We start from the raw sequence: 14894 nt of genomic DNA, 5'->3' as shown, positions 1-14894 counted from the left end.
AGGTGGCAAAGTGGATAGAGGACTGGACTTGGAATCAGAAAAACCTGGATTCAAATCCTGCCTCAGAGATGTGTGAATTTGAACAAGTCACTTAACTTCTGTATGCCTCAGTTTTTTCATATGTAAAATAAGGCACTGGGCTTGATTGACCTCTAAAGTTTTAGTTCTAAATCTATCATCCTATGAATTGAACTGAGGTGTTAAGGGAAGAATCTTGATTTAATCATGCTAGATCAATTCTGCCACAGAAATCTCATGAAAAAGAATCAAATACATGAAATTTGTAACAGGGGCTCAATAAGCCCATATAAAAGGAGCAAAATAATTTTCTACCCACTTCAAAGCATTGCTAGAAGGACCAAATGAATCAATATCAAGGATAATACAAATGTCTAACCAATTGGGGGTTATCATCACTGTTATTGCTCAGTCAATCAACATGGGGAGGGACAGTCTTAAAGGAGACAAATTAGATCTGTTCTCTTTGGACCCAAAAAAGGTAAAAATAGGAGGGATGGGTGGGAATTGCAAAAAAAAAGGAAAATTAGGCTGAGATAAGGGAAAGCAACGTAATTGCTAGAGTCATCCAAAATAGAGCAGCCAGCCTTGGGATCCTTGGGAAGGCTACCAACTCTGGGGGAGCTAAGGCCAGATGGCCCTGGTCAGCTAGGTTATAGAAGGGCTCCTTGTACTACTGGGAACTGGTCTAGACAGCCTCCAAGAGACCTCCCAACTGTGAGGTCCTGGGATTCTACATAAATTCAGCTCTGTGGGGATAGAAAAAGGTAGTCATTGAAGGATGATTGAGAAAAGGATCTCTTCGGGCAGGAAGGGCCTCCTGCAGATACTGAAGACAAAGCAAGCCCACAAGTAACTAGACTGTCCCAGTTACAGGAGAAAGCATGTTATCTTTGTGGGCAGACGGAACATATTAAATGGCAGGCCTTAAGCCTGCCAGATCTCATCAGCTCACCCTGACTAATGACACAGAAGCTCAAACAAGTCACTATGGTAACAGGAAAACATTCCTATGGGTTTGTGATTACTAAATGAGGTGGACATTAGCCACAGACATAAAGAAATTGGAAGGGTGAAAAATAAGATTCTCTTAGGAATTCTAAATACTGAGGGCTCAGTTTACCTGATTCACTGAGACCTGCTCAGCCTGATATTCCCAGGTCTGGGGAGCTCACCCTTTTAAAGCTCTTGTCCAGGTACTGCAGAGAGCCATGACTCATTTCCATGGCTCTTTAGGTTTTGCAAAATATTTGGTGATCCCCAAAATCTTATGGCAGTCTGAAGTCATTCAAGTTAATAAACCTTCTCTTGGTCCTAAGACTTTTGAGACACCCTGTATTTTTATCACCATGACCACATGAGGCAGCTGGTACAAGTATTACCTTCCTTTCCATTCTACAGAGAAGGAAACTGAGGTTCTGGTGATCTAATGTATTTGCCAATGGTCACAAAGCCAGTATCTGAAATGAGATCTGATCCCAAGTCTCCTGACTCCAAGTCCAGAACTCTATCCACTACAGCGAGGATGCAGGGCATGCCAGAGACCCAGGTAAAGTGAGCATTCAGAATGATAGGGACCAAAGAAATTAGGACAGAAACTGATGTTCCTCTGGTTACCTGAGGTCAGAGTTAAAAAGAACAGAAAAGTGCAATGGAGTGATGGACATAGAGTCAAGAGATCTTGCTTCAATCCTCACTCTGGAACCTTAATTAAAAGCACTCATTTTTCTGGACCTCAGTTTCCTCATCTGTAAAATTGGACTAGATAAGCCATAATGATGATTATACTACTGTATAAATCTATACTTCGAAGTCCTAGAAGAGAAGTGCCATAGAGGGAGGAAAGAAACAATAATAATCAAGAGAAGTGTCAAATTCCTGGCCCAAACTAAGGACTAAAAACAGCCTATAACACTCCCAGGTGCAGCCCAACCCAGATTCAATGTATTGGTTCACAGTCACAAAAATAAATAAAAATATAACAAAACACAGATAATGTCAATATGTGGTTTTCTGAGTCAATATGTGCAGAGATATTTTCATATCATTTAGCATGCTTTAATTTCTATTTGAGTTTGATACAATTGGTCCAGAGACTTCCTTTCCAGAAAAAGATATTCTCTGAAAAAAGACCCTTAGTTTTATGGCAAATCAAGTAGTAACATGACAAAGCCAAAAGAAGTAACAATTCCCTCTAGTGGTGAAGGAACATAGGATCATCCATTTAGAACTTGTTATTGCTGTTTGTCCCTCATTCTCAGAGGAACATCAAGGAGATGATGCCATGACATGCAAGTGAATTAGATTTGAGTGGGGGGGCTGTGCAAAGTCATCAGCCTCAATTTCTCCCCGAGAGTCAGGTGGGTCCAGGGGCCAGATATAGATCAAGATGACCAGATGCAATTTAGACTTTAGAGATCCATCTACTCCAACAACTTTATTTTATAAATTATAAAACTGAAATCTATAAAGATTGAATAATACAGACTATATGTAAACACAAGTGCCAGAGTATGACAAGGATGGGGGTTGATTGAACCAATCAAGCATCCCACTCCAAATAAATTTTCTAAAACGTGGATAATTTTATCATGTGAGAATACACCTAATGAATTAATCAATCAAAGGATAGTGAAATAAGTGGTGGGAGTAGGGGGACAGAAAGTGAGGAGAGAGACAGAAAATCTTTTCTCCTCTTCTCTTTTCCCCCTTCAGCTATTATTTCTTAGAAATTTGGCTGTAATTGATCTCTTCTGACTTACCAGTGAACTGATTTACTATTTTATGTAAAGCCCCACATGGCCTGAATGACTGGGTCTCCTCAACCAATCCTACATATTTCCTTTGTAGTATTATTTCATTTTATCTAAACACTAGAAGAATTCTACTTATTTCCAACTTGACTAGGTAAGTTGTCACCTCTGATTCCACTTTTCAGGAATGCTATAATGGGGATTCTCAATTCTGGCATAGGTTGGGCAAGTTTTGCCTTGGGCAGAATTACAAATATCCATTTTGGGGCCACCAAGACCATACATCATACCAGAGAAAGGGCACAAAGCATATCCTCATCAGCATATTTTCCTCTAAAGGGAGACAGAAATCCCAGAATGCTAATTTTAAAGCTACTGCTGAAAGTCTATCACTGGAGAAGACCCACCCTCCAGTAAAGTCCTACTTTAATGAATTTTTCTTGCTCATAAGAGGCTGAACATGGTTGTTTCTATGCTGTGGAATTGTTGTCAGCACGCTTTACACTTTAAATCATCCTTTTAACTTCAACAACCTAGAGGAAAGCCCCAGTTACTTCACCTTTGCTACGACTCTGTGCTTGGATTACTTATAACTGGGAGATTATATGAAATATTTCTGAAGAAAACAATGTGGATAAACAGGATACTCAACAACCAACTTACGAAATATGTAGCAGATGGAAACAAGACCAAGCAAGTGGTATATTCCTATAAAATTTTATCAGGAATGCTAAAGTCTGACTTGCTAAGGTTGATGAGAGAAACTAACAATCATAAAAAGGATTTTTTAAAAAAAATTTGCTTTAATTATAGAAGTTAGGGATGAACACTATACCTGTGATTTCATTGATATAATACAATTCTGTTATATGAGAACCTCCCTCCTCCCCCAACTAATGCTGGTTAGAACCTTTTTTGACACATCAGAGTCTTAAAGAATGATATCAAGCGTTGAGAGGTTAGGTGACTTGCCCAGAGTCACACAGACAAGTGGGGTGTGTCAAAGGCAAGGCTTGAATTCAATCAATTAATCAATATTTATTAGGCACCCACTATGTATCAGGTACTATGCAAAGTATTGGAGGGATACAAAAGGGGGCAAAAATAGTCTCTGAACTCAAGAAACTGAAAATCTAAAGGAGAAGACAACATGCAAACAAATATATACAAATAAGATAAATATATTCAGAGGGAAAGCACTGAAATTAAGAGGCTTGGGGAAGGCTTCCTACAGAAGATGAGATTTTAGTTGAGATTTAAAGGAAGCTCTCTGTCCTATTCTTTTTTTTTGATGAGGCATTGGAGTTAAGCTCAGGTTCACACTAATAAGTATGAAGTGTCTGAAACATATTTGAACTCAGATGCTCCTGACTCCTATCCACTGCATCACCTAATTACCCTAATGCTATTCTTTTTAAAAGCTAAACACTTTAAAGCTAGATGAAAAACAAGGATCAAAAAAGGGCAAGAACCTTTTCTTGGAGTAGATGAAACAATAACAGACTAAAGAAAGATAACAGAGTTGCTCTATTTAATTTGTTTCTACTTTTCTATCAAGGAAAAGAAACTTGCATTGAAAATGTTATAACAACTTCAGAGGGGCAACTAGGTGGCGCAGTGGATAGAGCACTGGCCTTGGAGTCAGGAGGACCTGAGTACAAATCCAGCCTCAGACACTTGATAATTACCTAGTTGTGTGACCCGGGGCAAGTTACTTAACCCCACTGCCATGGAAAGCTAGAGAGGTATCAAAAGACTAGAGATGGGCAAATGCACCTATTTTAACAGAAACAGGCAGACAGACCAATAGACACAGAGAGATTAAACAGAGAGAGGCAGAGACAGAGACAGAAAAACAGACTGAGAGAGATGTGAACAGAGTCTACAAACTATAAACCAGTGAGCTTAACTGTAATTCCTGCGGAAAACCTAGAAGATATTAATTAAAGAGATAACTGGGAAGGAAGTTATGATGATAAAGATTCAGCATGCTTCCTCAAGAATGGATCATGCCAGTCTAACTTCAATTCTCTTTTGACACGATTACTAAGTCATTAGATGAGGAGAATATGATATATGCAGATATGATATATCTAGATTTCAGCAAAGCTTTTGATAAAGTATTTCATACTATTCTTGTGGAGCAGATGAAGAGACATAGATTAAGTAATAATATAATTAGATAAGAGGCAGAAGGTCTTCAGTGGGAAACCCCAGGGATCTATACTTGATTCTGGTCTGCTTCACAATTTTAGCAATGACTTGAAGGCAGAGATGATATATTCACCAAATTTACAGATAGAGAGGATTGGTTAACAATCAGGTCCAAATCCCAAAATGATCTTAATGGATTAGGTGGAGCACTAGAGCATTGAACATTAGGTAGAACTAATGAGGGATCAATGGAAAGTCTTATGCTTGGGTACCAAAAAAAAAATCAACTTCACAAGTATAAGATCAGGGAGACCTGAAGAGAAAACAGTTGTGAAAAATAGTGTGGGAGTTTTAGTGGGCTGCCAGCTCATCATGAGAAAATAGTAAGATGTGGTAGCCAAAAAGATTAATGTGATCTCAGACTGCATTAAGAGAGACATAGTTATCTATCTTCTAGGAACAGAGAAGTGATGTCCCCTGTTCAGATCTCATCTGGAGGATTGTATTCAGTTTGGGTCATCACAGTTTAAGAAGGAAATTGATAAGCGAGAGAGTTTCCAGAAGAGTATAATCAGGATCAGAAGAGAGTCTTGGATCCATTGGTCCTTGAGGTTAGATGAAGGAGCTCTGCTTGTTAAAACTGCAGAAGAAAAGACTCAGAGGGTTAGATGACAATGGTCTTCAAATATCTGAAGAGATGTTACATGAAGGAAGGATTTGACTTTTTCTGTTTGGCCCCAAAGGGCAGATTTTAGGAGCAATGAATGGAAGATGGAAAGGGATCAGTTTAGGTTTAATATAAGCGAAAAGTTCCTAATAAGCTGCACCATACAAAAGAGGAATAGACTGCCTGGAGAGGTGCTTGGTCCCTGCTCATTGGAGTACTTCACATAAGTGCTAAGCAACTTGTCATAATTGTTATATAAAGGATTCCTATTTTGAAATGGTCTCCTGAGATTCCTTCTAACCTTTGAATAATGTGATTCATGGAGGAGGTTGCACCTGAGCTAGATCTTAATAGAAGAAAAAGGTTTTCAAAAAGTCGAGATGTGAAGAAAGCAGGTTTCTAGCATGGGGGATAATCTGCAGAAATGAGAAAAGGTGGAAGTCAAATGGACAAGACCAGTCAACAGATAGTTCAGTTTGATTTGAACTTAAAGTGGTGGATGAAGGAATTAAAGAATATTGGAAAGAGATACTGATATCACACCATGGAGCATCTTAAATGCCAGGCAAAAATAGTATGTATTTTATCCTATAGGGAGGATGGGGGTATTTGACCACACCTATACATTAGAAAAGTTATTCTCTTAACTGTATAAAAGACAGAGCAGAAATAGGAGAGACATATCTCTGTTAGAAGGCTATCATTAATTTCTAAAAAAGGCTATTATAATTGTCTAGTGATTCATAATCCATCAATTTAGATATGAAAGGGACTGTAACAACCATTTAATCCAATCACCTCATTTATTTTAGAAAAGAAACTAAGACCCAGATTGTGAAATGACTTTCCCAACAATATAGTCCAATCCAATCCAATCATCATTTTTTTAATTGCCTTTTATGAGCAAGGCACTAACCTAGATAGTGGTGATAAAAAGATAAAAAAATATTAGTTGCCTTCAAAAAGCTTACATTCTACTGGGAGTGGAGAGTAGAATGGAGAAGGGGGTAATAAATGCAAGATAAGTAAATATAAAATAGGCACCAGAATATACAGTAATGGAAGGAGGGAAGGGGGAACTAATAAGCAAGGGAATCAGGAAAGGTATGTTAAAGGCAATGGTTTATTGACTCTTCCTGACCTCATTTGGGGTTTTCTTGACAAAGACACTGAAGCAGTTTGTCATTTCCTTCTCCAGCTCTTTTTACAGATGAGGAAACTGAGGCATACAGTGTTAAGTGACTTGCCCAAGTCACTCACCTAGTAATTGTCTGAGGTCAGATTTGAATTCAGGAAGATGACTCCAGGCCTGGTATTCTGTTCACTGAGCCATCTAGCTGCCCATTAAAGGCGGTGGTGATTGAAGGTATCCAGAGAGGCCAAGATGAAGGAAGGAACATTCCAGACAAGAAGCAAAGTGTGCATAGGGACAGGAGATAGAATATTGCATATCCAAGTAATCTTATTTGCCTGGAACATGAAGCATATCAGAAAGAATAATTTCTGTTTTTATTTCCTAGATTCTTCATAGTATTCTCTATTTTGGTATGAAGTCATGACTGGTAATATACACTGCTGGCTACTGAGGGTAGCCATGTTGCATCTCTTCATTGGTCTTTGGTTCTGTAATTTTAACTCTTTGGAGATAGTAGGGCAGGGGTTCTTAACCTGAGGTGTATGAACCACCACCACCACCACCACAACCAAAGAGTCTATGAATTTCATGGTGTCTGTGAACTTGGATATGGAAAAAAAATTATGCCTCTAGTAAATATAATGGGGGTTTCTTTGAAATTTTATATATTTTATATATTCAAAAATGTCATTTTGAGAAGTTCACCATAAGCTTCACTAGACTACCAAAGGGATCCATGGCACCAAAGAGGCTAAGAAGCCCTTCAGTAGAGGTGACATGATTCACAGCCAGACAGCATCACAGAAGAATGAGGGTGGTAAAAAAAAAAAAAAAAGTCTTTCCCCAAAATGATCTGACTGCCTGGGGATCCAGAAAAGCAAATCAAACTCTAAGCAAACAATGAATTAATCTTACCTTTACTAGTCCTGTTGAGAGACAGCTACGGTGGCTGAGAGGACTTGCCATGTGTGAACATGATCCGTGACCCCACTTTGATGTTTAAATAGATTGTTGTTGCTGCTGCTGTTGTTGTTCAATCATGTCTTATTCTACACAACCCCATATACAAAGTCTGTGGAATTTTGACATGAATACTAGAGTGGTTTATCATGTCCTGCTCCAGTGTGTTCCCATTTTATAGATGAAAAACTGAGGTAAATAGGGTCACACAGGATGTTCTATGTTGTTTTTTTCAACAGAATCACAAAATTTCAGAGTTGAACAGGATCTCAGAAGTCAATTAGTCCAACCCATACTCTACCCCCAGTAGCTAGCATTTATATGGTGCTTTAAGATTTGCAAAGTTATATGTATACATACATACATACATATATATATATTATATATTCCATTCTTAGACATCTCCAATTATGATTCCCTGATATCAAGCCTAAATTTTGTTTATTTGTTTTTTGTTCCCAGTTCTTCCCCTTGGAACCAAACAGGGCAAGTCAAATCTGTCTTCCACATAAGAGTTCTTAGAATGTACCATCTCTTTCATGATACCCCTGAGTTTTCCCTATGCTAAACATCCCTCATTTTCTTCAGCCCAAATTTTATATGAGATGAACTCAAGACTATTTCCCTCTTTGTCTATATAAACACCAATAAATGGACAACTGTAACATTTTAATTTTTTGTTTTATTGATGATTTTTGGTTCATATATTATGGCCATTTCCAGATATCCACCTTGTGAGCATTCTTTTGTAACAAAAAAAAAAAACAATTCAGCAAAATCAATCCAGTGGCCAAGTTCTATAGTGTATGCTACATTCTGCACCCATAGACCACTAACTCACTAAGAGGAAGGCGTATTGCTTGAAGCCATTTTCTTTATCGCCAAAGTTTTAAGCCAAGTAGATACATTCATGGGAACCATAATTCCTGCTCTCTAATTATACAATGCTCTCTTTTTAGTCATTCAACAAGTATTTGCTGAGAGCCTACTGTGGGCTGAGTAGCATGAGAGATAAAGAAGGAAGTAATGTGGTACCCTGGAGTTGCAAGTACTCATTTGTAAATATTCCATTTATGCCAAAGCTTATTTGAACTTCACCTTCCCCTCCCATTCAGAATCCTTCATATTCCCCCCTCCCAACCCCCCAATTAGAAAGTTGGGTGCTTTGGAATGATGGAGCCACCTGGTGGTCAGCATTAGGAATAGCCCAACTAAATAGCATTTTTCTCACCACCTTCCTACCCATTAAAAAGAACCATTCACAATTCTAAAACAAATAAAGTTGACAATGCACATTCCTCACAACATCTTGGAGTAAACAGTGCAATTATAATTACCATTTTACAGCCTAGAGAAGTAAAACGGTTTGCCCATAGGCACAACTAAGGAGTATCAAACCCAGATCTGAAACTCGGATCTTGCAAGACTGATCCAGAGTTCTATCCCTGATACTTTGGTTGCCTCTCACAACACTATTGTCTCTCTTTTCCTTCTACCATTGACAGATATGTCACCTTGGCTTCTGGTACATCCACAATCTCTTTAATTCCCTTTTTTCCATGCCCTTCTTTCTTCTACTTCTGGACCAGATATTCCAGGAATATTTTTATATCTCTACTCCACAACATACCACAAGAATTCTCATCATTTTTCAGACAATCATGAAACATTAAGAACCTACTATGAACCAGATATGGTATTCTAAGAGCTGAGGACACAAAGAAAGATAAAAGACAGACCCTGCTCTCAAGGAACTCATATTTTAATGGGAAATATGTGAATATGTGGAACAATATGTGAATAACTATATATAAACAAACTGTGTACAAAATAAGTTAGAGATAGGAAAGAGAAGAAATTAGAGTTAAGGAAAGGCTTTTTGTGAAAGGTGGGATTTCTGTTGGAACTTGAAAGAAAACAGGGAAATCAGGAGGCAGAGATGAGACGGCAGAGAATTCCAGACCTGGGAAATGGTGAGTGAAAATGTCCAGAGACTAGAAATGGAGTATTTTGTTCAAGGAACAGAAAAAAAAACAGTGTCCTTGGATCTCAGAATATATAAGATATGTAAGGTATAAGAAGACTGGAGAGGTATATGTAGGGGAAAGTAATGAGGAACTGTGAATGCCAGAGGATTTTATATTTGATATTAGAGGGAGTCACTGAAATTTTTTGAGTGGGTTTAGGGTTGGGGTGAGGAAAAATTACTTTGATGGTAGAGTAAAGGATAGATTAGACTGGGGACAAGCTTGTGACAGGGAGATCAACTCATAGGCTATTACAGTAATCCAGGATGAGGTAATGAGGGTTTATATCAGTGAAAATAATGATTGACTATTAGGGGATGGGGGTAACTTCAATAGGAGAAGAGAAATTAGGAAAAACTTGGGGGGGGAAAGATTGCAAGTCGAATTTTCAACATGTTGAGTTAACCATGCCTATGGAATATCCAGTTGTGATTGTCTAATAGGCACTTGGAGATATAAGATGAGATTAGAAGAGAGGTTAGGGCTGAATAAGTACATGTGAGAATCATCAGCAAAGAGTGATAATTGAATCCATGGTGGCTGATGAAATCACCAAGTCCAGTAGAGAGAGAAGAGAAAAGGGCCTGGGACTTAGAGCTAACAGGATATGATCTAGATTAAGGTCCAGCAAAGAAGACTGAACTGGAGTGGTCAGATAGATACAAGGAGAACCAAAAGAGAATGATGTCACAAAAAGCTGGAGAAAAGAAAATATCAAGGAGAAGAAGATGATCAACAGTGTCAAATGCTACAGAGATCAAAAGCAATGAAGACAGAGGAAAGGCTATTAGATTTGGCAATTAAGAAATCATTGGGGTCAGCTAGGTGATGAAGTGGATACAGAGTGCTGGCCCTGGAATCAGGAGGACCTGAGTTCAAATCCAACCTCAGACATTTAATAATTACCTAACTGTGTGACCTTGGTCGGGCAAGTCACTTAGCCCCATTGCCTTGTCAAAAAAAAAATTTAAGAGTCAAGATCATTAGTAACTTTGGAGAAGGTAATTTCAATTGAATGATAGGGTCAGAAACTAGACTATAAAGAGTTAAGAAGAAAATGAGAAGAAAGGAAATTGAGGCACCTATTGGCAATAACCTTCACAAAAGGGTGAATAAATATGGGATGATAACTAAAAGGATGAATGGATCAAGCAAAGGGTTTTTAAAGCTAAGGGATTCATGGGCAATAGGCAGTAGGAAAAAGAGTCAGTAGACCGATTTAAATGAGTTGGGTATGTCAGAAAAGACAATCTGCTGAAGAGGATGGAATGGAATAGTAACATTTATGCATAGTTTCTGACCCTATCATTTAATTGAAACTGCCTCCTCCAAAGTTACTAAGGATCTCTTAATTGCCAAATCTAAATAGCTTTCTCCCTCTTCATTGCTTTTGATCTCTGCAGTCTTTGACATTGTTGGTCGTCTTCTTCTTCTTGATAGTCTCTTTTCTCCATCTTTATGTTTCATCATTTTCTTTTGGTTCTCCTTACTATATAAGGCAGTAGTTAGGGAAAAGAAGGAATCCATGTGATGTAAAGAGAAAGAAGGCAGAAAAGGAGTGATTGCCTGGGAAATGACTGAAGAAGTTGAAGGACTGAAGGAACAGAATGGATAAAACAGGATGTGGGGTTATATATATAAGCCAGAGGGAGACATTGAATGACAACAGATTATGTCAATAGGTAATAGTCAGAATTTTTATTGAGTGGTAAATATGAATTTAGTGAACCTCAAAGAAAAGGAGGTTACTGGTGGTAGAGGGAGAAAATGGATGTGGCAAAAAAGGAAGAAAGCATATCCCTGCCCACTTCAGCTTCAACCAGTTGTGTTACTGAGTCACCTGTATCAAGAAAAGAGAAAGTCAAAAGTTGTAAAATAAAACTACATTGAATAGGACCAGGACCAGCAATTTATTCACCTCTTGAAGGTACCCAGGAGTTCTATACAGTATTTCTCTTTCATCCTCATCACCCTTTTCCAGAAGCCCTAGCATTCAAAATAATATTTATAACATTTATTTCATTTGCATGTTTTTTTGTTCAATTACTAGTAGTGAAACTGTCACTTGTGGGCCAGACTGGGAACCCATGTACACCATATGGGACCATGTTTTCATAGGAGAATTTCAAATAATAAACATAGAAAAGATGCTTTAGGAACACAATCTCTAAGTTGGAAACTAGGAGCTGCCTAGGCAACATAGTCCCTGCCTTTAAGGAGCTTACAGTCTAATAGGGTATGTCCACAGGAATTACAGATGGAGAGAGCAGGGCCAACAAAAGAGTAACCTAGGTGAAGAGGCAGGAAGGATAATTTCCAGCCAGGAGAAGCTAAGCATTTAAAAGATAAACATGATTTCAGTTGAGGAAAATAAGGACAGCATTCCAGTTAGAAGAAATGAAGCATGAGGAAATATGGGAAAGTAAAGGCCATATATAGGGAGTGCTAGAGTAGCATAGTTTGACTAAAGCATGGAGTTTCAGGAAAAGCACTGAGAGATTTAGAAAGGTAGGTTAGAGTCAGTGCTAGAAGGGCTTTAAAGAGCAGCTAAAAAAATCTGGATTTTATTCAACAGACACTGGGGAGTCATTGAAGGTCCATGAGCATGAGAATGACAAAGTGGCAATAGAATGTATACAGGCTTGCAACAAAGGAAGGATAAAAGCAGGAAAATTAATAAGGATGGTATTGAAATGATCCAATCAGGAGGTAGGAAGTATCAGAAATAGGTGGTGACCATGGAAATGCCAAGAAGTGATAAGCTTGGGGGCAGCTAGGTCACAGTGGATAGAGCACTAGCCCTGGAGTCAGGAGTACCTGAGTTCAAATCTGGCCTCAGACACTTAATAATTACCTAGCTGTGTGGCCTTGGGCAAGCCACTTAACCTCACTGCCTTGCAAAAACCTAAAAAAAAAGTGGTAAGCTTGCAGGAGATATTGAGCCATTTAGTGATGCTGAGAAAAAGCAAGGTACCAGATAATTTAAATCTCCCAGCAACATATGGGGTAAAGAAGATAAGGCAAAAAAGGACAACATCAAACTATGTGAAGAAGTTAATAAATAAATGCTAATAAATTTCATTTAATGATCTTATCAATGACTTAGATAAAGGTATAGCTGATATGCTCATCAAAGTTGCAGATAACTGAAAACTGGGAAGGAAGGCTGCTAACACATTGAATGACAGAGCCAAGGCTTAAAAAGATATTGATAGATTAGATAGACAATTGGACTGAATATAATAAGATGAAGGTCAATAGAAATCAGTGGAACGTCTTGTACTTGGGGCCAAAAAAATTAACTTCACAAATATAATATCAGGGAGACATGGTGGGACAATAGTTATTCTGAAAAGTATCTGGGAGGTATAGTGGATTGAAAATTCAGTATGATTCAGTGGTACAATGTGTCATCCAAAAAGGCTAATATATTCATGAGTTGCATTATGAGAGATATCTTTCAGGAGTAGAGAGGTGATCATTCCATCATGAACTTCCCTGCTTAGACCTCATCGAGAATGTTGTGTTCATTCTTGGGTACCATAACTCAAGAAGAAAATTCATGAACTAGAGTTTCCAAAGAAAGGCAAGCAGAATGGAGAATGGCATCAAGTCTATTGTCATAGGAGGACCAGTTGAAGGAACTCTGCATGTGTAGCCTGGAGACAAGAGGGGAAGGCAGGGAGAATATAATGGTGGTCTTCAAATCTTTGAAGGTCTTTCCGGTGGGGCAGGGATTCATCTCTTTCTGTTTAGTCCCAGAGAGCAGAACTTGGAGCAATGAGTAGAATTCACAAAAAGGTCAATTAGGCTTGATAACAGGAAAAAAACTACCTAACAATTAGAGCAATCCAAAAGTGTATGGAGTGCCATAAGAGGTAGTTGATTCCCCTTCCTTGGAGCTCTTCAAACAGATGCAAAATAACCACTTGTCAGGTAAATTATAATAGAGATTTCATTTATGGGTTGGACTAGAGAGCTACTGAAGTCCCTCCTACCTCTAAAATTCTGTGATAAAGTAAAAGTCAGAGCAAAGAGGGCATACTAGTTTATTCAGTCTCTGATTTCATGTCCTTTTTTGAATTCACTTTTTTTTAATTAAAAAAAATTATCTCCCTTCTACCTTCCCTGGTCAATAAAAGAAAGAAAAGAAAAGAAAAAAAGTCATAGCTAATATGTATAGTTAAATTTTAAAAAATCTGCATTGGCCATGTTTAAACATGTTTATTCCCAATCTATATCCCAAATCCATTGCTCTTCTTTCAGGACATGGGTAGCATGATGCATCGTTAGTCCTCTGAAATTGGGGTTAGCCATTTTATTGCTCAAAATTCTCAAGACTTTCAAAGTTCTTTGTCTTTTTTTTTTTTTAGGTTTTTGCTAGGCAATGGGGTTAAGTGGCTTGCCCAAGGCCACACAGCTAGATAATGATTAAATGTCTGACACCGGATTTGAACCCAGGTATTCCTGACTCCAGGGCCGGTGCTTTATCCACTGTGCCACCTAGCTGCCCCAGTTCTTTGTCTTAAAGTAATGTTATTAGTGTATAAACTGTTATCTTCATTCTGTTTATTTCATTCTGCATCATCAGCAAGATCTATTTCATACCTCACAGATAAGCAAAGTTTGCAAAAACAACAACAAAAAAAGAAAGAAAATGACAAATGCTGGAGGGGCTGTGGGAAAACAGGCTTATTAATGTACTATAGGTGGGGTTGTGACCTAGAACAGCCATTCTGTAAAGTCATTTGGAACCATGCCTCCAAAATTAATAAATTATGCAGGTCTATCAAAGAGATCAAAGAAAAAGCAAAAGAATTCATATGTAAGAAAATATTTATAGCCACTCTTTTTGCAGTGGCAAAGAACTGGATACTAAGGGGTACCCATAAATTGGGGAATGACTAAGCAAATTATGAAACAGAATACAACTGTGTTCTGTCTTCTAACAAATATTATACATCACTACTCCACAGCCTCCCTTTTCCTCCTATCATCTCTGGCACTGAAATTTCCAAAATGGAATCATGATGACCTAGTGGTGGTTGCTGGTGCACAGGCAACTCTGTGAACATGTACTTAGCGGAAAGAGAATTTCTCCCAAATCCTCCATTTAAGGAGAGTACTCAGGGCAGCTATCTCACCATTTCCCACTTAACTTTGCTCCCCTAGACTTTATC

Source organism: Macrotis lagotis, chromosome 4 (genome assembly GCF_037893015.1).
Source record: "Macrotis lagotis isolate mMagLag1 chromosome 4, bilby.v1.9.chrom.fasta, whole genome shotgun sequence".
Lineage (NCBI taxonomy): Eukaryota > Metazoa > Chordata > Mammalia > Peramelemorphia > Peramelidae > Macrotis > Macrotis lagotis.
The sequence above is the reverse complement of the archived record's forward strand: the minus strand, read 5'-3'. Positions refer to the sequence as shown.